This window comes from Bufo bufo, chromosome 2, assembly GCF_905171765.1.
Source record: "Bufo bufo chromosome 2, aBufBuf1.1, whole genome shotgun sequence".
NCBI classification, from domain to species: Eukaryota; Metazoa; Chordata; class Amphibia; order Anura; family Bufonidae; genus Bufo; species Bufo bufo.
This window is the reverse complement of record NC_053390.1, coordinates 738,298,579-738,325,044: the sequence shown is the minus strand read 5'-3', so window position 1 is coordinate 738,325,044 and position 26,466 is coordinate 738,298,579. Positions and strand designations below refer to the sequence as shown.

General features: G+C 42.9%; 1 protein-coding gene across 7 annotated transcripts in view; it reads right to left on the bottom strand.

Annotated features, from left to right (window-relative positions):
• Positions 1-26,466, bottom strand: part of APBB2 (amyloid beta precursor protein binding family B member 2) — a 349,600-nt gene that overhangs the window by 243,746 nt on the left and 79,388 nt on the right. For 6 of the 7 annotated variants that reach the window (XM_040418935.1, XM_040418940.1, XM_040418941.1 and 3 more), the window contains exon 3: positions 2,665-2,772. The gene's annotated coding sequence lies outside the window, so the exon portion shown is untranslated. Of the gene's footprint in view, positions 1-2,664; positions 2,773-5,519; positions 5,532-26,466 lie in introns of those variants that run through there. The other variant, XM_040418938.1, reaches the window with a different exon arrangement.

Genomic DNA, 26,466 nt, shown 5'->3' with positions numbered 1-26,466 from the left:
GATGCTCTATTGGGTTGAGATCTGGTGACTGTGGGGGCCATTTTAGTACAGTGAACTCATTGTCATGTTCAAGAAACCAATTTGAAATGATTCGAGCTTTGTGACATGGTGCATTATCCTGCTGGAAGTAGCCATCAGAGGATGGATACATGTTCTCATTCTGTTTACGCCAAATTCGGACTCTACCATTTGAATGTCTCAACAAAAATCGAGACTCATCAGACCAGGCAACATTTTTCCAGTCTTCAACAGTCCAATTTTGGTGAGCTCGTGCAAATTGTAGCCTCATTTTCCTATTTGTAGTGGAGATGAGTGGTACCCGGTGGGGTCTTCTGCTGTTGTAGCCCATCCGCCTCAAGGTTGTGCGTGTTGTGGCTTCACAAATGCTTTGCTGCATACCTCGGTTGTAACGAGTGGTTATTTCAGTCAACGTTGCTCTTCTATCAGCTTTAATCAGTCGGCCCATTCTCCTCTGACCTCTAGCATCCACAAGGCATTTTTGCCCACAGGACTGCCGCATACTGGATGTTTATCCCTTTTCACACCATTCTTTGTAAACCCTAGAAATGGTTGTGCGTGAAAATCCCAGTAACTGAGCAGATTGTGAAATACTCAGACCGGTTCGTCTGGCACCAACAACCATGCCACGCTCAAAATTGCTTAAATCACCTTTCTTTCCCATTCTGACATTCAGTTTGGAGTTCAGGAGATTGTCTTGACCAGGAGCACCCCCCTAAATGCATTGAAGCAACTGTCATGTGATTGGTTGACTAGATAATTGCATTAATGAGAAATAGAACAGGTGTTCCTAATAATTCTTTAGGTGAGTGTATATGAGGCTGAGAGACAGCTGGGTACTATAGTGCAGTATTCTGTCATGTCTGCCATCCAGAGGTGAATTATGGTCATTTGTTTCCATTAATCTCACTGATAAAATCTGAGCTGCAAGTATTGGACCTTTATTGTACATTTCAAAAATGATTCAGGTCACAGCAAAAATAAAAAATAATTATTCCTAATTAACAATTCTCACAGAGACAACCACTTGGCACAGCACCATATGGAGGCAGAGCGGGCCCGGCCATGTTTTATGCAGTCGGCCATTCATTTTAATGCAGATGAAATGTATGGCTGTCTGCAGGTTCCCCAGGATATATCCTCTGTTTTTTGAGGCTGGACCTGTAGATGATCACCAGGTTAACTTCAGTGATAAATCACATTGGGCCAGATTTATCATTAGCTCAAGTCAGAAAAATGGAGTGAAAAAGTCAAAAAAAATTGCGCAATCACTAAAACTGCACAAAAATTTGCGACTTTTTTCTGCTCGATAAAACCTCTAATGACAGATGTTTGCAAGGGATGACAGTATTATTATGTGGAAGTCAGTCCTTATCTGTGGCCCAGCGGTGGGCTCCAATAGAGCCAGATGGAAAAACACACACTGTTAAGACCTCTTGTCGGCAATGCTAAATCCGCACTTCATAATGTCTCAACCAGCTAGGATGTGTCCCGCTTCCCCAGCAGGGGTCCAATACTTGCAGCTCAGATTTTATCAGTGAGATTAATGGAAACAACGCGGCGTCCCACGTGGTATGGAGTCTCCAACGTGACGTCTCACGCGAGTCGCTGTGAAGCCGAGGAGTCACGTGAGACATCACGTTGGAGACTCCATACCACGTGGGACGCCGCGTTGGATAAGAACGGCAGGAGAATCGAGCGGAATATCCAGCGTGTGACGGAGTGTGGTAAGGTATATCCTCCACTACCATTACTACCTGATTATCCTGCTGGGAAAGCGGGACACATCCTAGCTGGTTGGGACATTATAAAGTGCGGATTTAGCATTGCCGACAAGAGGTCTTAACAGTGTGTGTTTTTCCATCTGGCTCTATTGGAGCCCACCGCTGGGCCACAGATAAGGACTGACTTCCACATAATAATACTGTCATCCCTTGCAAACATCTGTCATTAGAGGTTTTATCGGGTCTACATGCATTTAATGTCCAGATCCATCTGAGACACTGTTTTATTGTATATGATTTTATTGTTAACATTGTAATAATTAGTCCACTATTTTAAATATTTGATAGATTTATATAGTGCTGTTTGTCATTTCCCTCATCACCTTTGCTATTTTTATTTGTCTCTCATGCGGTCTGGGTGGACCGGGAGGTGAGCACCCTGATCCATTCGGTCTGTAGGAGCAGCCGCTTTTTTCCATTTTGGTTTTTTTTCTGCTCTGCGCTATGCTCGCCAGTTTTCTGAAAGTGGGCGTGTTTTCTTATGTAAATGAATCTCTAGACAGATTTACTATTGCGACTATTTAAAAAGTCGCAAAAAAGTCGCAAAACAATGCGCAATTTCACTCCAGTGAGGACCATGCTTATCTTATGAGACTTTTTAATAGAACATGCGACTTTTTCGCAAAGACGTGCGACTTTTGTAAAGCCGCTTACTGACGGATAAACTGCTACCGTCAAACCACATTTATTACAGTCTTAAAGGGCCGATCATAAATCTGACTTGGCTAAAACTGACTTTAGCCATATGTGAAAGTGGAGTGAGCTGTCAGAGTAATGATAAATCTGGCCCATTGTCTTCATGAGAAATATATGTACAGTATGTATCAGCTGTACATGGGGTATGACTGTGGTGAATACTTACATGAACTGCTTGGTCGATACGACGAACCTGGATAGCGCTTGCCCATTGTTGGTAGTCAGAACATTACAGCTTCCTCTGAAATGTTGAAACTTCAGTTTTAGTCTTCACCTACAGAGGAAAAACACACAAAATGTAAAGCCGTGTAATCTAGGTAAGAAAGAAAAAAAAACGACACTGACAGACAGTGTAAGGACATGCCCCATTGGTAAGTGACGTGGAGCATCCAGTTGTCAATTTATTTATACAGTTCCCAGAGGAATAACAAAGGAACAGTAGAAAACACGGTTTTAGGTTTTTTTCACACGTGCGTGTGCGCCCTGTAGTCGCGCTGCGGGCCGCAATGCACGAGCACAGTCCGTGGGGCAGCCGCAGCGGATCGCGGACCCATTTACTTGAATGGGATCTGCGATCTGCCCGTTCTGCAAAAAGATAGGACATGTTCTATCTTTTTGCGGAACGGAAGTACGGGACGAAACCCCACGGAAGCACTCCGGATTGAAGTGAATGGGTCCGCATCCGTAATGCGGAATGCCCATGGAACGGCACCCGTGTATTGAGGATCCGCAAATGCGGTCCGCAATACGGCAACGGGGCACACACACCCTTGTGAAAGAGGCCTTAAGAAAAGATCAGAATGTTTGCTTTAATAAGAATTTAAATATTTACAAAAAAAAAATTAGGCCAAAAGATCAGTTACATATCTACGGCACTTTTTAGGCACAATATTTTGGTGGGTCATCGGTTCATGTACAAAATGACAAGATAGGGCAAGGGACTCCAATACCATTGACAGAGGAGTGGCGCTGATTGGATTGGCTGAATATCATGATTGTTCATCATCACAACTCTTAGGCCTCTTTCACACTAACGTTTTTTTTTTCCTTTTTGCGGAAACAACAAAACGGAACAACGGATCCACGAAAAACGGACCGCAAAACACTGAAATAGCCATACGGTAGTGTGAAAGAGGCCTTAGTAGGTTTCCCTCATCTAAGCCAGGCAAGAAACAAGTGCTCTGTAACTACAAAGATACATGGTGGAATAGAAGAGGTGTCTACATAGCAAGCTGATATCATGAAAAAGATGCGCTGCATGTCAAATCCAGCTTTACATTACTAGAAAAAATGAGTTCTGCTACATCTGTCTGACCTGCGTAGGCATGAAAAGGAAGTCTATTGTATCAAAAATCACAGAGATATATTCATCACCAGTTATAATGTCCTATAGTCTTGTAGCAGGCAGGGTCCTCTCTCCTTCTGTAACAGTCTGTAACTCGTCTTGTTCATGCTTTTCGTGCAATTGTCTGTATTATGTATGTGCAGCCCTTATCATATGTACAGAACCATGGAATGAATGGCGCTATAATAATAATAGATAATAATAATCATAATAATATATAGTCCAGAGCTGCTTTTACAATAAGCTTCCATTCACATGTCCGCAGGTGTTTTGCGGTCCGCAAAGGTGCGGACCCATTATGCGGACATGTCAATGGACCCTTATATAGACTGCTGAGCAAAAACTTCCCAGAAACCCCTGCTTCTTAATTGGCTTGGAAGCATGGGAGGTATACATACAAACTATGGCGGTCATTTATTAAAACGGGTCTAAAACAGTGTAGAAAATTATGAATGAGACAGGCCTGCTGGCCTACCCCCTTCTCCACCCACTTTTTTAGACCTGACGTGAGGAAAAGTCGCAGATTGCGATGCAAATAACCTTTGCGTCGCAATCTGCGCCAGAAATGTCTAATATAGGCGTATTTCTGGATAGTAAATGACCCCCTATATATTACATTTTAGTATAAAAATGAACTCTCCCAGAGAACTGCATTACAGGAGCCCATCCATGCTATTAGAGGCGGCAGCTCATTATAGCATCTCTAAAGTCTGCAAGTCAGAATGACAACTAATGCAAGAAATGTGAAAAGTGTGCCTACCTAAAGAGAATATTTCTATATTAATATATTGTACATCATAGAAACATAGAATGTGTCGGGAGATAAGAACCATTTGGCCCATCTAGTCTGCCCAAATTGCTGCCACTGTGCCAGATCTGACGTATGATGATCCCAATGGGACTACAAAGCGGTCTGTCTGATAGAACTCAATGGAACTACAGAGAGGTCTGTCTAATGGAACTAGAATGGGGTACATCTGATTGAACCCAACGGGACTACAATGGGGTCCGTCTGGGTTCCATAATTTAATGGTAAGAAGAGCACAGCTATGACAGAAGTGCCAATGGAGCCTCCAAAAGCCCTGAGACTACAGACTAATGCAGTGAAGATGCCAAACGCTGTACTAGTTTGTATTTGTTACTTATAAAGATGGACAACTCCAATAATCAAAGACTCCACGCACAGTAGATACAAAATTAATGACAATTTGATTAAATTACAAATTACTATAAGTATAAACAAGCAACACATAGCTGTGCACCAAGGGGCGACATATCACTAGTCTCAATATATAATAGTGAAGTGCAAATGCTAATAAAGCACATAAATAATCAATCCATAGCAAAGAGTAATAGTAAACTGGTTCACTAGCTAGTGTGAACAGTGTACAGACTGTCGTGGCAGTGGCTGGCTCCACGTGTTTCACTGTTGGCTTCTTCTAGAGTCTTACTAGTTGGCATTTATTACTAATAGATAAAGATAGAACAATTCCCCTGGTGACATCTCTGCAATAGAAATGCAAACACATAATAAAAACTGAGAAAAGTACCGGATAACCCAACAACTAAAAATATCCCACTTAGAGTCCATTAAAACGCTCTCAAAATCCACCACGTATACTGTGGCAGAAAACACTGCGGTTTCTGTAGAGTTTGCTCTTTTAGATGCCGTGAACCTGCTGGCGGCTTAGCTCCACTGAATGGAGCCAAAAACGGACTAAAGCCATGGCTCAAGCAGCGGCTGTCCACACAACGTGCCAAGAAGGGACATGTCCCATCTTGGTGCGGTTTTAAACCACAGGCCCACGAATTTCAGCACTGTCTGCCACATGGCTGCCAGGGGAATTTTAGTGCGGTATCCATGCTAAAATTTTGACAGCAAAATCTGCCATGTAAATGCACAGAGATAATGTATATTATATATAGGTGTCACAAGAAGGTGTTTGGATGGTACTGTAGTTGTATCGGCAGGCATGTGATGGCCATCAGAAGCCACCGCTACTTTGTATTCTGCATGCGCTAGCCTCCACAGATGTCATTTGGCTGCTTACAGCTCCGCAAAAGATGTGACACTAATTCAGACAGTCAAGCTGTGAAATGCGTTTCCCTCTTTCCAGTAACTCCGAGAAAAATGCTGACCACTTGCATTCCGGCAAAGCCCGTCAGCTGTGAGTTTTCTTGCTGTTGAGCTGCCAAGAAGATAGCACGCTGCACTGCCAGTGTTATCTGGTACCAGCCTGAAGCGAGACTAGCTGCCACCAAGACAACATCAGAGCAGTGACGGATGCCTCCACCAGCCGAGTGGTTCACATCACAGTAAATATATAATAAGAATTAAAGGGTTGTCTCACTTCAGCAAATATAATTTATCATGTAGAGAAAGGTAATACAAGGCACTTACTAATGTATTGCGATTGTCCATATTGCCTCCTTTGCTGGCTTGAATCATTTTTCCATCACATTATACACTGCTCATTTCCATGGTTATGACCACCCTGCGATCCAGAAGCAGTGGTCGTGCTTGCACACTATCGGAAAAAGCACTAGCATATGTGCACTTCCAGGGTCCCAGCCACCAGAGAGGCCGACACTTTTTTCTATAGTGTGCAAGCACGACCACCACTGGCGGATTGTAGCATGGAAACAAGCACTGTATAATGTGGTGGAAAAATTAATCCAGCCAGCAAAGGAAGCAATATGGACAATCACAATACATTAGCACGTGCCTTGTATTCACTTTCTCTACATGATAAATGCCATTTGCTGAAGCGAGACAACCCCTTTAAGTGTGTGGTGGATGTTTTCAGTCCAGCCTATCACAGTAATCATAGGTATGGATCCTCTATGACCATTACATAGCATCACAAATGTTCAGCTCAGGCCAAACATGCCAATGATGCTAGCTTCATCGTTGCCAACCTAGCCCAAATGAGCATGCTGATGGCCAGTTACACCAGCTACGGCTTAGAATTGGGCAGAAGATGTTTGGTTTGGTTTGCAGTTTTTCACGTCTAACCCTTTAATGATTGGGCTACATCCCAAACTTACATTTTGTGTGAGTGTTTTCCTAGTCTTTCTTCCAACGTTTATCTTTAGATAACTAGATTGTTTCTTCCTACCTATAATTTTAATGGATAGCAAATGTTCTAACCCCGACATATGGTGCCTGACTGCTCTTGTAACTTTTAAGAACCCCTTGGCTTTACATAAGTGTTGGCATAATAGAGGAAGGCTGGATGGCACAGATGTAAGACGCCTGTCTCCAGCTGTTCCTGGATTATAATCAGTGATGTCAGAGAGAAGCTGTGGAATTGAATGTTCATGTCTGAAGAGCAACAGGTAATACATGGAAAATCTTTAGGATGCTTCTAAGAATCCAAGTAGTTGACCCGTGATAGACTGGAATTGTGCTCCATACTAAATCCCACTAGTTAGGCCTTTTCCACACATCAGTAAATCCAGACGTGTGTTGTCCATGTTCTCCACAGGTATTTATACATGACCTTCCATGGACCATGGATGGCTACATAATGACACCACGGAATCATGCCCTTTTTTGTCCATGATTACAGATCTCTCATGCACATTATAATCTATGGGTCACAACACAGATGCCGTTTGGACCAAGATCTTCAAGGACCACTGGTAGGAGATGATCTGGAAAATTTGAATGGGGCTTCTTATGCAACGTGCCATGTACTGCACATGAGGTACAGTCCATGTGGTGCTTCAGTACACACCCAGACAGAACTATAGAAGGGATGAATCTTTCTAGGGGAGAATACGGACTGTGAGGTTGCATGCTGCAATTACTTTACTCACAAACTGCTTATTTCATAGCAGTGGTGTACATAGAGAAGAAAGGGCCCCATAGCAAGGATGAAACCAGGCCCCCCACACAGCACAGAAGGGTTTCTGCATAAACCTTTTTCAATGACCCTTGGGGCAATTGTCCACTGCCTCATTTGCTAAAAGTTGTTCCTTTAGAGGGTAGAGTCCTCCAGTAGATGAGGACATAACCCCAACCAAGACTGGTCCTGCTCTTGCCCTGGGCCCCATAGCAGTCGCATGGTCTGCAGCTATGGTAGTTACGCCCCTGTTTAATAGAATACTTGCCAACTTGAGAAAGGCAGGATTTGGGAGACAGGTAGGTTTATGGGGCATTAGTACGCCCTTTTCCTCAGACACTCTTTTTAGGTCGTTCCTTGCCCCCTCAATGCACAGCATCCCAGCTACTTTCAGAAAGAAGTCTTCCATGCAGCACTTGAGAGATTTACCAGCTTTTCTGGGAGTCCAGGAGGTTTTCCTTCTTGCCGGGAGCCTTGGATGTTTCAAGCATGTATTAGGGTGGTGTCACACACAGCTTTTTGAGGCAGGTTCTTGAGCCAAAGCCAGAAGTGGATCCTGCAGGATGGATACGTACAAGCCCGTCCTTATATTTCTCATTCCATTCTAATCCACTTCTGCTTTGGCTCAAAAAACTACATCAAAAACTGGCACAAAAGCTGTGTGTGACCCTTATAAGCTGTGTTACAGGCCTAATGCAAAAACAGAGTCAATCAGTCTAAAGCAGGCATCCTCAAACTGCGGCCCTCCAGCTGTTGCAAAACTACAACTCCCAGCATGCCCGAACAGCCTACAGGTATCAGCCTAAAGCAGGGCATTGTGGGAGTTGTAGTTTTAGAACAGCTGAAGGGCTGCAGTTTGAGGATGCCTGGTCTAAAGAAATGAAGTTGATAATGGAAATAAACAGATAAGACTACTTTCACACTAGTGTTTTTTGCGGATCCATCATGGATCTGCAAAAAAACGCTTCTGTTACAATAATAAATCTGCATGCATCCGTCATGAACGGATCTGGTTGTATTATGTCTTCTATAGCCATGACGGATCCGTCATGAACACCATTGAAAGTCAATGAGGGACGGATCCGTTTTCTATTGTGTCAGAGAAAATGGATCCGTCCCAAATGACTTACATTAGGTGTCAGGATGGATCCGTCTTGCACCGCACCACATGGCGGACAGAAAAACGCTGCTTGCAGCGTTATTCTGTCTGCGATGGGGACGCAACCAAACGGAACAGAATGCATTTTGGAGCACTCAGTTTCGTTCAGTTCAGTTTTGTCCCCATTGACAATGAATGGGGACAAAACTGAAGCGTTTTCTTCCGCTATTGAGATCCTATGACTGATCTCAATAGCGGAATTGAAAACGCAGATGTGAAAGTAGTCTAAGATAGAATTGATAGGAAAACGTCATGATACACTACTACATTCCCCAACACATGCATACCATGTTTAGAGGAATTCTGCATTTCTAAAAAAAATTATCCTTATGGCAGACCATCAATATCAGATTGGTGGGGGTCCAACTCTCAGCTGAAGCACTATGCCCCCTTCATTGTTGACCAGGCACTGGTCCATACATTCAGTAGTGGCTGGACTGGTGTTGCCGCTCAGGCTCATTCACTTGAATGGGACTGAGCTAGGGCTGAAACGATTACTCGAATCAATCAAGTAAATCGACACCAAAAAATCCTGCATGCAAATTTTTTGCATTGAGGATTATTTTGTACCATGTGACCATGGAGCTTGCTATTACTTACCGCTCCCTGGTCTCCCGCCAGCACCAGCATCATACGCACTTCGTCAGGATGTATTGCACACCATGACCTGATGCTGTGTGACGTCATGAGGACAGTGTACCGCGTGAAGAAGAGGCTGGAAGAGTTGTGGCGCCCCTAGCAGGAAAGGTAAGTATTTGATTTCACTGGCGCTGGGGATTGATGGCTAGGGGGGGAGAAACTGATGGCACTGAGGGGAGCTGAGGGCGGTGGGGGAGTTGATGGAATTGGTTGGAGCTGATGGCATGGGGAACTGATGGCACTGAGGGGAGATGACGGCACTCAGGGGGAGCTGATAGCAATGGGGAAAGTTGATGGCATGGGGGAACTGATGGCACTGGGTAGGGGCTGATGGCACTGGGGGGAGCTGATGGCACTGGGGTGAGCGAGACTGATGGCATGGAGGGGACTGATGGCGCTGAGGACTGATGGCAGGGGGGTCTGATAAAGGCATGAGGGGGCTGATGAGTTTTTATAAAGGAAAACTGTATTTTAATTAGTTTTTTTATATTAGAGTACTTGATTAATCAGTAGAATACTGAGCTGTAGTATCAGGTGCTGCACACAACTAAAAGTACAGAGCGGTGTCTAGTAAACAGCTGAAAGGAAGCAGTGCTACTTCAAGCGCCTATTTGGCGGGGGTGCCGAGAGTCGTCCCCCACTGATTTGGTATTGATGATCTATACTAAGGATAAGCCATCAATGTGATAAACCTGGAGAGTCCCTTTAATGATAGTCATTTTGCTCTAGCTTGTTTATTACTGACTTTTGTGAAGGTTCTTGCGCTAGGCATAAAAGGCATATAAAAGAAATGGTGCACAAGCTGTGGCTGAAATATACCAGGGCATTAGGAAACTAGACGTGGCTATGTTGCGTCACTTAATCCAGCTGTTCCATTATTGAAAGTCATCGTTAACAGAGAGCAGCCAATCGCTCTTCCATGGCTTGCCTATAATATCTAAATCTCTTAACGAATAGAAAATGGTTCTTTGCAAATCAGCAATAAAAGCATTACAATATACTTACAAACTACGTTCAGCGGGAAACGCTGCTGCACTGCTGGTAATTTATGTCTTTTTTTTATGTCTCCATTATACAAAACTTGGCTTTTATTCAATGCCCCATATAATTGGAAATGAGCGTTGGGGACATTCTGCTGAACCGTGCTCTGCAGATGTCATTCGTATGCAGAACGCAAAAACAAATCCAAAATGAGATGCCGAACAGCCCACTCCAGGGAAATCTAAATACCTACTTGTAAATTTCTAATTCTTATTCCTTATACCATATAGGATGGAGACACAGTATATGGCTGCAGAGATGACACTGCTACTGTATATCATGGACTGAAATGCAGAGCCAGGACACAAAACTTTTACGGCATAGTTTTAGTGTTTATGGTTTACTGCCCATTCATGGCTTCCCAGGATGGTCTTTTCAGAGACAAAGCACACAACCCCTCATTTGTTGAGGGGTTGTGTGCATGTCCGAAACGTGCAGACATTTTATAAATATATAGGAACCAAGTAACGCTATAACCATAGGCTCTGTTCACACTGTATAAGCGCCTTGCAATTTCCGTATACACGAGGATGGCTCTTAGCATAAGGGTCCATTCACACGTCCGTTTTTTCTTTCCTGATCTGTTCGTTTTTTCAGGAACAGATCTGGACCAGATCTTGACCCATTCATTTTCAATGGGTCCTGAAAAAAATCAGACATTGAGCTGTCCGTTTTTTTCCAGGACCCATTGAAAATGAATGGGTCCAGATCTGTTCCTGAAAAAACGGAACAGATCAGGAAAGAAAAAACGGACGTGTGAATGGACCCTAATGGGAATATTTCGGACAATACTCCTGAGATATGTGTCTGTAGGGAGGCTCAGACCCGATGTGAACAGAGCCTAATGGTTCTTTATATCCTCAAAAGACCAGAAAAGCAGTTGCCCCGAGCCCCGACCCGGTATTTTGCAGTGCCGCAGTACATGTTGACATACCTTTCATTTACTAGGTTAGGCTACTTTCACATCTGTGTTTTCCTTTCTGGTTTTGAGATCCGGCAGAGAATCTCAAACCTGGAGGAAAACGCTTCAGTTTTGTCCCCATTCATTTTCAATGGGGACAAAACTGAATAGACCAGAGTGCACCGGAATGAAGTCCGTTCCGTTTTGTTGCATTACTATGCCAGACACATAGCAGCGTTTTTGTGTGCGGCATGGGAAACTGAACATGTGGGATCTGGCATCAAAAACCATGTAAGCCAATGGTGCCAGATCAGTTTTTTTCGGCCACGAAAAAACAGATCCAGCGCCTATTAACTTACAATGGTTTTAGTTCTGGATTAAGTATGTTCATTTTCAATATAATACAACCGGATCCGTGCTGAATGGATGTAGCCGGTTGTATTATTCAAACGGATACGTTTTGCATTTTTTTTTGTATAATGGCACTCACTGCGCACATATATGGAGTTATTATTTTTTTCAATTGTTACCGCTTCATGTAAGTCTTCATCTTAAAGCAGAAATCTTCTCATTATTTTTATGTCAGGAGAAAAGTAATTAGACATCTGTGTGTCTATCGTACGCATGGTAAAACCTGTGATTGTACAGGGTGGGCCATTTATATGGATAAACCTTAATACAATGGGAATGGTTGGTGATATTAACTTCCTGTTTGTGGCACATTAGTATATGTGAGGGGGGAAACTTTTCAAGATGGGTGGTGACCATGGTGGCCATTTTGAAGTCGGACATTTTGAATCCAACTTTAGTTTTTTCAATAGGAAGAGGGTCATTTGACACATCAAACTTATTGGGAATTTCACAAGAAAAACAATGGTGTCCTTGGTTTTAACGTAACTTTATTCTTTCATGAGTTATTTACAAGTTTCTGACCACTTACAAAATGTGTTCAATGTGCTGCCCATTGTGTTGGATTGTCAATGCAACCCTTTTCTCCCACTCTTCACACACTGATAGCAACACCGCAGGAGAAATGCTAGCACAGGCTTCCAGAATCCGTAGTTTCAGGTGCTGCACATCTCGGATCATCTGAAGGCAATCGTCTATGCTGTGAAGATACGAGATGTGCAGCACCTGAAACTACGGATACTGGAAGCCTGTGCTAGCATTTCTCCTGCGATGTTGCTATCAGTGTGTGAAGAGTGGGAGAAGAGGGTTGCATTGACAATCCAACACAATGGGCAGCACATTGAACACATATTAAAAGTGGTCAGAAACTTGTAAATAACTCATGAAAGAATAAAGTTACGTTAAAACCAAGCACACCATTGTTTTTCTTGTGAAATTCCCAATCAGTTTGATGTGTCAAATGACCCTCTGTCACGGCCAGTGGTTTGTTTGGTGACACTTTCCTTCACTTGGTTGCCTGTGGCAACGTGTGGTGTTGTGTGCATGTGGTGGCAGTGTCTCAGCCCTATGGCTGATCCTCAGGACATGATTGCCACGCATGCCATTGCCCGCGGCAACAGGTGAAGTGTGTTTGTTTATGTGTGTATTCCCCTTTAAGAGTCCGTCTTCCCTTGCCTGGTGTTGGAAGGGTTAAATCCCTTCTGTGTGTGTGAACACTGGGTGTGTCTGTGTGGGTTTGGCTACTTGGGCCTATAAAGCCTCAGTGTATACCACTTGTCTGAGGGGTACCTGAGCCATGGTTAGCTGGAGCAGCCTCCTGTGTATTCCATCTGCCAGTGGGGGCCACCCTTGTGGTCATAGGTTTATGTATGGTGTTTAGTAGATGTTTGTTTGGTCTTTGTTTATTGCAGAATATGGTTTCCTGGGTTCCCGTGTGATGTCTGTGTGTGCGGTGTCCTTTGTGTTGTTTGTGGACAGCAGCACTTGCACGTGGGTTCCAGGTTGTGTGTCTGTGGCAGGTAAGTGTGGTACTAGTCTCACTTACCTGTCACTGCCATATGTCTGTTCATGTTCCCCTTTCTATGTAGCTTGGCCACTTTAGGCTCCTGTTCCTCTGTGTCCAGGAGAAACGGGCTGTCTACCCAGCTCCTAGTCCAGGGCCACCCTGAGGGCGAGCAGGAATATCAGGTTCCAGTGTATGAGCCCTCCCACCATCAGGGTCGGCCCATACGGCTAGGAGACAGGGTCAGTATTAGGGATGTGTAGGAGGTGACCTTCTCTCTAATACTGTGGTACTGGCCAAGTAGCGACCTAACATCTCCTGATACCGCACGGCTGAGGGTTTTCCCCATCCTCAGCGTTGACACCCTCTTCCTATTGAAAAAACAAAAGTTGGATTCAAAATGGCCGACTTCAAAATGGCCGCCATGGTCACCACCCATCTTGAAAATTTCCCCCCTCACATATACTAATGTGCCACAAACAACAGGAAGTTAATATCACCAACCATTCCCATTTTTTTAAGGTGTATGCATATAAATGGCCCACCCTGTACATGTGGCTAATGTACCCACACCGATCATATAAAGGTATACCTTTTTACATCTGCAGTGCACAAAACGCAATATATTTTTGATCATGAAAATACATAAAGATATTTAAGATACACAAGATATTTAGAAACTTGCAATTACTGATTAAATACAGTCCTGATCAAAAGTTTAAGACCACTTGAAAAATGGCAAAAAATCATATTTTACATTGTTGGATCTTAACAAGGTTCCAAGTAGAGCTTCAACATGCAACAAGAAGAAATGGGAGTGAGACAAAACATTTTTTGAGCATTCAATTAATTGAAAACAACGATTAAACTGAAACAGGCTGTTTTTCAGCTGATCCAAATTTTAGGACCACATGCCTTTAAAAGGCCAAATCTGTGCAAAGATGTGGATTCATTGTCATTTTCTGTCAGGTAGTCACACGTTGTGATGGCAAAGTCAAAAAAACTCTCCCTTTTTGAACGTGGTCGGGTTGTTGAACTGCATAAGCAGGGTCTCTCACGCGCAGCGCGCCATTGCTGCTGAGGTGGGACGCAGTAAGACAGTCATTTGGAATTTCTTAAATGATCCTGAGGGTTATGGAACAAAAAAGTCAAGTGGAAGACCCAAAAAAATTTCATCAGCACTGAGTCGGAGGATCCAATTGGCTGTCCGTCAAGACACTGGACGACCCCGACCCAAATTAAGGCTTTTAAAACAAAAAACTTCTTCAAAGACCTCGTCTCCTTGAAAGCCACAGAACTGCTCGTTTGGACTTTGCAAGAGAGCACCAAACATGGGACATTCAAAAGGTGGAAGAAAGTTTTATTCTCTGATGAGAAAGAATTTAACCTTGATGGTCCTGATGGTTTCCAACGCTACTGGCATGACAAGCAGATCCCACCTGAGATGTTTTCTACACGCCACAGTGGAGGGGGCGCCATAATGGTCTGGGGTGCTTTTTCCTTCAGTGGAACAATAGAGCTTCAGGAAGTGCAGGGGCGTCAAACGGCCGCTGGCTATGTCCAGATGTTGCAGAGAGCATTCCTCATGACTGAGGGCCCTCGTCTGTGTGGTAACCACTAGGTTTTTCAACTGGACAACGCTACAGTACACAATGCCCGCAGGACAAGGGACTTCTTCCAGGAGAATAACATCACTCTTTTGGCCCATCCTGCGTGTTCCCCTGATCTAAATCCAATTGAGAACCTTTGGGGATGGATGGCAAGGGAAGTTTACAAAAATGGACAACAGTTCCAGACAGTAGATGGCCTTCGTGCGGCCGTCTTCACCACTTGGAGAAATGTTCCCACACACCTCATGGAAACGCTTGCATCAAGCATGCCGAAACAAATTTTTGAACTGATAAACAATAACGGTGGAGATACTCATTACTGAGTTCATGTTTGGAAGTTGGATTTCTGTTTTGGGGGGGTTTAGTTTTTTTTTGGAGGTGTGGTCCTAAACTTTTGATCAGCTTAAAAACAGCCTGTTTCAGTTTATTCGTTGTTTTCATTAAATTGAATGCTCAAAAAATGTTTTGTCTCACTCACATTTCTTCTTGTTGCATGTTGAAGCTCTACTTGGAACCTTGTTAAGATCCAGCCATGCTAAATATGATTTTTTGCCATTTTTCAAGTGGTCTTAAACTTTTGATCAGGACTGTATATCCTGCTATTTTGTGTCTACTGCTTCAATGCAGGCCTATGTTTCTCCATGGTAACAGACTACAAACTGTGCTGTCGGATGCTGTAATCATACTCCATTCTATCTGCTGCCTAATCCTTGCTAAGTTACATCTCGTCAGTTAGCAAAAAGTAGGGGACAAATAAAAGAGAGTGAAACATGACTGCCAGATCTGACTAGGGTCTATTGTTAGTAACCGTTGAAACGCATTCATATGGTAAGAAGTTGTAAACACTAAATAAAGGATATTTTTACCAAAACTATCTGCAAAGTTGTGTAGGACATACACTCACCTAAAGAATTACTAGGAACACCATACTAATACGGTGTTGGACCCCCTTTTGCCTTCAGAACTGCCTTAATTCTACGTGGCATTGATTCAACAAGATGCTGATAGCATTCTTTAGTAATGTTGGCCCATATTGATAGGATAGCATCTTGCAGTTCATGGAGATTTGAGGGATGCACATCCAGGGCACGAAGCTCCCGTTCCACCACATCCCAAAGATGCTCTATTGGGTTGAGATCTGGTGACTGTGGGGGCCATTTTAGTAAAGTGAACTCATTGTCATGTTCAAGAAACCAATTTGAAATGATTCGAGCTTTGTGACATGGTGCATTATCCTGCTGGAAGTAGCCATCAGAGGATGGATGCATGTTCTCATTCTGTTTACGCCAAATTCGGACTCTACCATTTCAATATCTCAACAGAAATCAAGACTCATCAGACCAGGCAACATTTTTCCAGTCTTCAACAGTCCAATTTTGGTGAGCTCGTGCAAATTGTAGCCTCTTTTTCCTATTTGTAGTGGAGATGAGTGGTACTCGGTGGGGTCTTCTGCTGTTGTAGCCCATCCGCCTCAAGGTTGTGCATGTTGTGGCTTCACAAATGCTTTGCTGCATACCTCGGTTGTAACGAGTGGTTATTTCAGTCAACGTTGCTCTTCTATCAGCTTGAATCAGTCGGCCCATTCTCCTCTGACCTCTAGCATCCACAAGGCATTTTTGTCCACAGGACTGCCGCATACTGGATGTTTTTCCCTTTTCACACCATTCTTTGTAAACCCTAGAAATGGTTGTGCGTGAAAATCCCAGTAACTGAGCAGATTGTGAAATACTCAGACCGGCCCGTCTGGCACCAACAACCATTCCACGCTCAAAATTGCTTAAATCACCTTTCTTTCCCATTCTGACATTCAGTTTAGAGTTCAGGAGATTGTCTTGACCAGGACCACACCCCTAAATACATTGAAGCAACTGCCATGTGATTGGTTGACTAGATACATTAATGAGAAATAGAACAGGTGTTCCTAATAATTCTTTAGGTGAGTGTATGTACAGGAGCACCAGTTACAGTGCCGTAGAATGATCATTACACAATGTACGGAGCTGTGGCGTTCAACTTTGTATACATATACTGTATATATTACTTACAGAACCTGTGGCGGCCGCTAACAGCTAATCATGGGGATGTTGGGTGTTTGACCCCAGGGGCGGATTTGCCATAAACCTTACAGGGAAAAATCCTGGTGGGCCGATGCCCAAGGGGCCACCTGAGCGCTCCTAACGGCCGGCCAGTAGAAGTTTTTGGGGATGTATTTTGTGCTGCTGGCGTCTGTATTTTGTGATGGACTGTGGTATTTTGCTCTGTTGGGGTGGTATAACGTGCGGCAGTATGGTATTGCTGGCCCTGCCTACTTGTGTTGGCCCTGCCTTCCATGAATTTAGAACCCACTACAAAACGGGGCCACTTTTAGTACTTTTCCAGAGCCACTTTAAATTTCCGGTCTGTTGGACCCCCACCAATCTCATACTGTACTGATGACCAATCCTCTGGTCACTAAATTGGTGCATCTTCAAGTCTAACATTTCTGTCTTGAGATCTTACTATGCCACCTCTTTGGTGGAGCAAAATTGCATCAATTTATTAAACTTTTCAAAAATCTCAGACCTACACAACAATAGTGGTATTATTGTTTTAAAAAATGTCCCCCTATGCACTTTATTAAGGTGTTATCCCAAACATTCTCGGTCATTCAAATGCTCATATAAAGCTAACTTTAGGTATGTTTGGGATAAGGTATGTTTTGGTCTGAGGAAGCAGTGAGGATTATAAGAAATACGGAGAAATTGGATTAAAGTTTTTGTTCCAGCCAAAGAATACACGGCGCGAACATCACCAACAGCGGTATTCTTCAAATTCCCACAGTCAACAAGACTGACCAATCAGGAACCCGAAACCGAGTGACATAAGGCTGAATCACCATCACGTGGAACACCACATGGTAAAGCAAGTGATCACGTGGGACGCCACGCAGGTCCCTGCAGGACGGAGGACAACACAACAGACCGAAGAGTGGTAAAGTACATATACTCTTTATTGTCCATCCGTAATATATATACAGGGTGGGACATTTATATGGATACACCTTAATAAAATGGGAATAGTTGGTGATATTAACTTCCTGTTTGTGGCACATTAGTATATGTGAGGGGGAAACTTTTCAAGATGGGTGGTGACCATGGCGGCCATTTTGAAGTCGGACATTTTGAATCCAACTTTAGTTTTTTTCAATAGGAAGAGGGTCATGTGACACATCAAACTTCATGGGAATTTCACAAGAAAAACAATGGTGTGCTTGGTTTTAACATAACTTTATTCTTTCATGAATTATTTACAAGTTTCTGACCACTTATAAAATGTGTTCAATGTGCTGCCCATTGTGTTGGATTGTCAATGCAACCCTCTTCTCCCACTCTTCACACACTGATAGCAACATCGCAGGAGAAATGCTAGCACAGGCTTCCAGTATCCGTAGTTTCAGGTGCTGCACATCTCGTATCTTCACAGCATAGACAATTGCCTTCAGATGACCCCAAAGATAAAAGTCTCAGGGGGTCAGATTGGGAGACCTTGGGGGCCATTCAACTGGGCCACGACGACCAATCCACTTTCCAGGAAACTGTTCATCTATGAATGCTCGGACCTGACACCCATAATGTGGTGGTGCACCATCTTGCTGGAAAAACTTAGGGAATGTGCCAGCTTCAGTGCATAAAGAGGGAAACACATCATCATGTAGCATTTTCGCATATCCAGTGGCCTTGAGGTTTCCATTGATGAAGAATGGCCCCACTATCTTTGTACCCCATATACCATACCATACCATACATTTTTTTTGTTCCAACAGTCTTGGAGGGATCTATCCAATGTGGGTTAGTGTCAGACCAATAGCGGTGGTTTTGTTTGTTAACTTCACCATTCACATAAAAGTTTGCCTCATCACTGAACAAAATCTTCTGCATAAACTGAGGGTCCTGTTCCAATTTTTGTTTTGCCCATTCTGCAAATTCAGTGCGCCGATCTGGGTCATCCTCGTTGAGATGCTGCAGTAGCTGGAGTTTGTAAGGGTGCCATTTGTGAGTAGCTAATACCCGCCGAAGGGATGTTCGACTAATGCCACTCTCCAGTGACATGCGGCGAGTGCTACGCTGTGGGCTCTTGCTGAATGAAGCTAGGACAGCCACTGATGTTTCTTCATTAGAGACAGATTTCATGCGTCCACATTTTGGCAAATCCAACACTGGACCAGTTTCACGAAACTTAGCAAGCAGTTTGCTAACGGTAGCATGGGAGATGGGTGGTCTCGTAGGGTGTCTTGCATTGAAATCTGCTGCAATTACCCGGTTACTGCGTTCACCAGACATCAACACAATTTCTATCCGCTCCTCACGTGTTAACCTCGGCGACATGTCAATGGCTGTAAACAAAGAGATACTTGTAAATAACTCATGAAAGAATAAAGTTACGTTAAAACCAAGCACACCATTGTTTTTCTTGTGAAATTACCAATAAGTTTTATGTGTCACATGACCCTCTTCCTATTGAAAAAACCAAAGTTGGATTCAAAATGTCCAACTTCAAAATGGCCGCCATGGTCACCACCCATCTTGAAAAGTTTCCCCCCTCACATATACTAATGTGCCACAAACAGGAAGTTAATATCACCAACCATTCCCATTTTATTAAGATGTATCCATATAAATGGCCCACCCTGTACTACAATACAAATAACTGCCATACACTTAACAAAACAAACTGGAAAGCCAACTTGCAAATTACTTTCCAGCAAATTGAAATCCTGGTATGAGAGACGCTCTCTGCTTAAACAGGCGGGTGACTGAACAATTGGAATTCTGTGGATACTAGACCAGAAGTATTCCGTCTCCACGACTGCAGTTCATTTATATTTATATTTTTATTCAAAAACAAAAGCACTATTCTTAACTATTTTTATTTAAGCATTTTTATTTATTTATATTTTTTCACTTATTTGATTAATTTTTCACATTATCCTTTTTGCACGGACTTCTGGTTACTATTTATTTATTCTTTTTCACTTGCTATTTATATCGAATATGCTTCTGGAATACCACTGTCTCACAGGACTGAACTATTATCAATATGTATCCTGAAGGACCTTTTTGACTTTATTGACTTTATTGAATTTACTGAACTTGTTGAATGAACCTTTGAATAATTGAACAACTGCTGGATCCTTTAGGACATACGGATCCCATTTATCATTGATCCCATCTATCATTGACCATTTTATATATATTATATTTTACATTTTAGACCAACCTTAACACATCCCAATTAAGAATCACGATTTGTCACTATACCCTACCATTTTAATTATTTATTTTTACCCATTCCACAACAAACAATAAATATTTTAATCATTAATAATAAATACCTTTTAGTTTAAACCAAATGTGAGTGTGCCATCACAATTCTTCTTTTTAATGTTTCAGATAATACCTAAATAAAGTGCATAGGGGAACATTTCTTAAAGCAATAATACCACTATTGTTGTGTAAAAAAAAAAAAGTCCCAAATGATGGCGCACAGCTTTTGCTCCATAATTTGGAACTTGTTGAGCTTTTTAGAAAAGTGGCGAGAAAAGGGGCAGAGCTTGACAGGGTGTTAGTTATGCTCAAGTTTACACCAGCCCCTAGCTGGCAGAGATTTGAGTTTCTAGCACATGGGAGGGCCAGAGATGCACCTAATTTATTAAGAGGCATCTGTCTCTTAATAAATTAGGCGCATCTCACTCTGGCACACAGGGATCAAGACTGGCAGATGGGAACACCAGTCTTTATAACTCTCCCACATAGTGACTTACCCATAATGAAATCTAGGTCTGACTGCAACTACATACTGTGGCTTCCCAATGTGCACATCACATATATGACCTGCCTCGTGTGGCTTTCCTCTGAGGACTCTGCTTTCCACTCTTCAAAAGAATAAATACACTGACAGATCTGATGTAGGAACTGTCTGATGTAGGAATATTAGATTGTGTCCCACAGAGGACTGATATAAGTAATGACAATTTCTGTACAGTGCTGAGGAATATGTTGGCGCTATATGAGCAACATAAATTAATAAAGGGTTACCCCCAACGCCCAAACTGGAAGAATTCTGGTCCTATGCTATCCGTGTCATAGGTCATTTCTTACAATTACTTTTAATAGAAATAGAGTTTAATAAATTATCTATCTATCTAATATCTATCTATCTACCTCTAGCTTCCTTAAGGTCAATTAGATGGGACGATACAGCAGGTGATTGTTGGGAAGGAAGCGTTCCTTCCCGTCAATCGCCTCCTCCTCAGCGGACCACTGCATTAACATGCATTGATCTCCTCCATAGTATGGTGAGGTACGATCGCTAGTGCCTTCGCTTATCCCCAAACAGACACGTTGTTTGCCAGCAGCAGATCGTTATTACACAGCATGATCTGCTGGCAGGAAAGCACAATTTTTGTGACCACACAACTAATCGTTCATCAGTGGCACTTTTGCACCGCCAGATAACGGACGTTCCTATAATTAGCGAGTATCTGGCGGATATGTGATATGAGAAGTAATATGTCACTTTCTGGTGCCAAACAAACACGAGAGCCGCATGGAAACAACATCCAGGTGGCCCCATATAAATTAGCTCCACTGAAATGGGCCAAATCCACATGTGGATTTGTAGCATGACGAACTGTAAATCCATGGCAGAAATCAGAGTTTCTGGTCTCTGCTGTGAATTCCACTGCAAATACACATCAGTGTGAACATACCTTGAAGAGCAACTAACCTTTCAACAAACTTTGCATTAATCAGTAGCACAGTATGCATAAATGAGGAATAACACAAATTCTGGCCATTATACGCCTTCTAGTATTTTTTTTTTACTAGTTTTCCCCTGCAGAATGTCTAATTTGCAATTCTCCTGGATTTGGTGGGTGGAGACTAGTTGTGATCCACTGCACACAGAAAGTAGAGGAGAATCTGCTTCCTAACCATCTCTCACTCAGAAAAAGCCCCAGGATCATGGAGGACATTATAGAGAGGTACTGACATACCTGGCTGTGAATAAAGCACTTGGACTGAAATATAAACTTCCTATTTAGCTGCAGCAGTCTCTTTGCTGGCTCTCCTGGAGTCCTGTCTTAATCAGCTCCCGCTCACTCCTCCCCCTTTCCTCTCCATAGACTTGTATTGGCATGTATAATATGATATTTCTGTAAGCTGCTCCCATCCTGTACAGATTCAAAGCATATTTAAAAAAGAAAAGCAATTACCAAGGGGAGGGGGAGATCCATAAACGGCTGATAACATGAGAAATTGATATTTATCTCTTATAAAACATATTGAAAAGTTTCTTATAGTCGCTTGTACTTATTGATTTATGCGAAGCTGTGTGAAATGTTAGTGATCATATAACACTCTCTCTCTATAACGTCCCTGGAAGAAGCCACTGTCGGGACCTTAGGAATGGCTCACTTACATAGTTTTATGCTTTGAATGCAATTATGACTCCTTGTCCTGTCCAGCACCTTCCTGTTGCAGGAAAGTCAAAAAAGACAGGAAATCTCAGCACTTCCAGCTGTTTTCACAGCGCCAAGGTTTCGGCTGAATGTCTCAGACTGATGTGAAGTACATACAATTAAATCAAACGGACTTACAGCAGATCTGTCAGCTGAATATGCTGACCCCGTATACACAGGTCTGGACTCCTATTAGCGAAATCAAAAACAAAAACAGCACCATGTAGTCATAGTCTGGTGTACTAATAAGTGGAATGCCGCCCCCCACCCCTCTGCATGGCGATTGATTACTGTGTATGCATTTACAGGAGTAGATACAGCAGCCTGTCAGTCACCGCCATGAGAGGTCAGGCAGCGTTCCGCTGATGAATTCAGCAGACTGCTCATGACAGGCGGCCATAAAACAGCTTGAGTCTAATAATGGGCCAGCAAGGATGATCCATTACCTACCTGCTTATTTATCTGAACAATTGGACAGATATCAGTTGGGTTAGGTTGGTTCGGACAGACGTCATCTGTGGGCCACATTTTCTGACTCAGCGTCACACCAATGTAGGAATACATATATATCGCATATCGAACAATTTTCTAGCTAGAACATGAAAACAACGGCAGGGCCAATTTCTATTCTTTTGTAAAGAGAAAACCTGTAAAAATAAGTATATGTATACAACACGTTTATTAAACGTATAATTTACAGGTATCTGATCTAGCAGCATAAGTTTTTTTATTTCTGACGCGTATCATTTGATAATAGCCAGGTTTGCATCTCTAATAACAGAGAACGGCAGAGGAATTACAGCGGGTGCTGACAGGCTGCTCTCATGTAACCTGGCTCTATGGGCACTACAATAAGGCCTCGTTCACACTTCAGGTCGTGTGCTGTCCACGTTCTCCACAGACGACACACATGCCCATTGATGTTAATGTGTTTGTTCACACATCAGTGGTTTTCCACTGACTGTGGGTCAGTGGAAAAAAATTGCACCACTGTGGTCCGTGATGTGAACCATACGTGCCCATTGTAGTCTATGGGCCAATGAAAGACCACTGACACAACAGTGGCATCCGTGTTCTGTCAGTGGTTGTTCACTGACCACTGGTAGAAGGTGCTCTGGAAATTAATATTCAGCTGAGCAGCATTCGTGAAATATGGGGGACAAAAAATGGACACACGGACCAAACACGTATTCTTCATGGATAAAACACGGACGGATTTTCCAAAGATGTCAAATGGACGCAGAAGTGTGAATGAGGCCTAAGTTTTGCACTGGGAGGAGCACCTCCGAGACAGAGGTGGACATTCCTACTGTGTATTCACATGCATGTAAAAGGCAGAGGTCATTAAACGGGGTGTCCTATACTGATATCATTAAGGGTCCATTCACATGTCCGCAAATGGGTCCGCATCCGTACCGCAATATCGGGAACGGATGCAGACCCATTCATTCTCAATGGGGCAGGACAGTATGTGCTCTTCGCATCCGCAATTCCGGAGGGCAGCCCCGAACCTCCGGGCTTCAGCCCCAAACTTCCGGGCCGCTGCTCTGCAAAAAAAATAGAACATGTCCTATTCTTGTCCGCAATTTCAGACAAGAATAGGCAGTTCTATGGGGGGTGCCGGCCGGGTGTATTACGGATCCGCAATTTGCGGATCCGCAATACACTACAGACGTGTGAATGGACCCTTAGAGGGAGATCATACGGGGAGTTTTCTATATTGATGATCCTCAGGATAGGTAATCAGTATCAGATTGGCAGAGGTCTGAGTCTCGGCACCTCCGCCGATCAATTGTTTACCTGCTTGCTGCCAAAATCGCAGTGGCAAACAGTGTAATTACAGCTGTGTTCTCTTCAAACAGCTGATCGGCAGGGGTGTCGGGTGTCAGACCCCCACCGATCTGATATTGAAGAACTATCCTGAAGATAAGTCATCAATACAGGAAACCGGGCAACCCCCTTTAATTTCAGAGCTCACAATTGCTGGAGGATTGCTAGGAAGAAATAAGGAGATGCTCTTGGAAAGAGTGGGACCCATTTACTGTTCTTGTACAAGGGCCCTCTACTGTCTGGGTCTGTCCCTATGAGAGTACTATTGGTATTGTCTTCAGTGGTTTAGCAATTAGCAATAGAAATTCAAAGACAGAGGGGTAACATGTGGAAACACCCGTTATAGCGCACTAAGTGCACCGCAAGTACCCTTCCCTCCCTTTTGGGCAGGTCTGTTGGGTCACAGAGTGCTCCACTTCTCTTATATATGCATTTACTGTACAATATACAATACACAAGTGATGTGTCACCCGTCACTGTGTCCTCGCACTCAGGCAGTGCCGCGGTAATGGTCTTTTAAGAACATTTGTGTCATCATGCCTAATTTATAAACCTGCAGCAACCTACTGTGATTACAGCACACACTTTCTTCATGGTAAGTACAGTAATCATGTCTTCCTATTCAACTTGACAACCAATTCTCTTTTTTGCTATAGTAACATTACACTACTATTAGAAAACAGGTTTATATAGCATATCGTTTTAAGGAGCATGAGCAATACTGAATGTGCAGTACATACCCTGCTAAATTTTGCTACTAAGAATGGTTAAAAGGGTTGTGTCAGGAAACATTTTCTACATTTTTCAATCCAGCACCTAGATCTGAATACTTTTGTAATTACATGCAATTTAAAATGTAGTATAGCCACTGAGTTATTCAATAAAATGTATCTGTATGGCGCCACCTGCTGTTTGCCCTTTTTCTTATTTTTTTGGTCTGTCTCACTGAGCTGGTCGAACGTGCTCAGTTAAAATCTTCAACTGCCACCAGCCATATGTTCTGTTAGAAGCTGTAGAAATTACAGGGAGAGAGTCACATCAGAAAGGACACACTCCCTGAGCTGCTAGGCTGAAGATTATCTAACAGAAGTAATGAATGTGGAGATCTCTGGACCCATGTGAGGTACGGGGCTGGTTCGAGCTTTGTCAGAAAGGTATTGTCATGCACTATATGATGTCTGGTTTTTATATTTTACATAAATCATGGCATAACCACTTTAAGGAAAGAGCTGGGACACGATGAAGGAGATTTAGCAAAACTAGTGCAATGCACAAGTGAAGTAGTTGCCCATAGTAACCCATCAATTTCCAGCTTTAAATAAGAGTAAGGCAAGTATTCACTTATTTTATTATTTTATATCATGGAGAGCCTTTTTTTATAAAATGTAAAGAGCCAGACAACATTTATAGGAACATTTATACTCACATGTCAATGAGTTGAGCTGTCCATGATATAAACCAAAGCCATAATTAAAATAAAGAGAAACCCAGTAAAAGATCAGTCAGCAACATTTTGACTGATCTGAGTATATATATGTCTGTTGCCCACAGCAAACCATTACAGCTCAGCTTTTAAAGGGGTTTTGTAGGTGTTTAATATCGATAGGACATGAATATCTGATCGATGGGTGTCTCCTGTTTGAGGAGGCACGCTATGGCCGCTTCATAGGCCAGTGACATCATGTTCATCGGTTGCATGGGCTTGGGCTGCAATATCAAGCACAGACACAATACTTGGTAAGCTGTGAGGAGGTCACTGCTCACTGGAGCACACCAGCCTCTTCAAACAGCAGATCTCCAGGGTTAATGGGTGTTGGAAACCCACCAATGAGACATTGATGACCTATCCTGATGATAGGTCATCCATGTCAAAGTCCTGGAAAACCCCAGGACTTTTATGAATGTTCTAACGTCTACCAGAAGATGTAGTTGTACAAGTATGACCACTTTATTGGACAGTTTCCAACTAAAATCTTAAAACATGGGATTGAACACCCTCATTGATTCAAAGCCTTGCATACTGGAATATATAACTTGTTGGTATGGGCAGCACCCATGCATACAGTAAACATGGACTAATTATAAATGAACGGTTAATTATTATATCAGTTACCTGCAAGTACAAGAATGCCATTTGTATGAAGGTTTCTTGGCTTTTTTTGGGGGGCCACCAGTTATGAGGAGT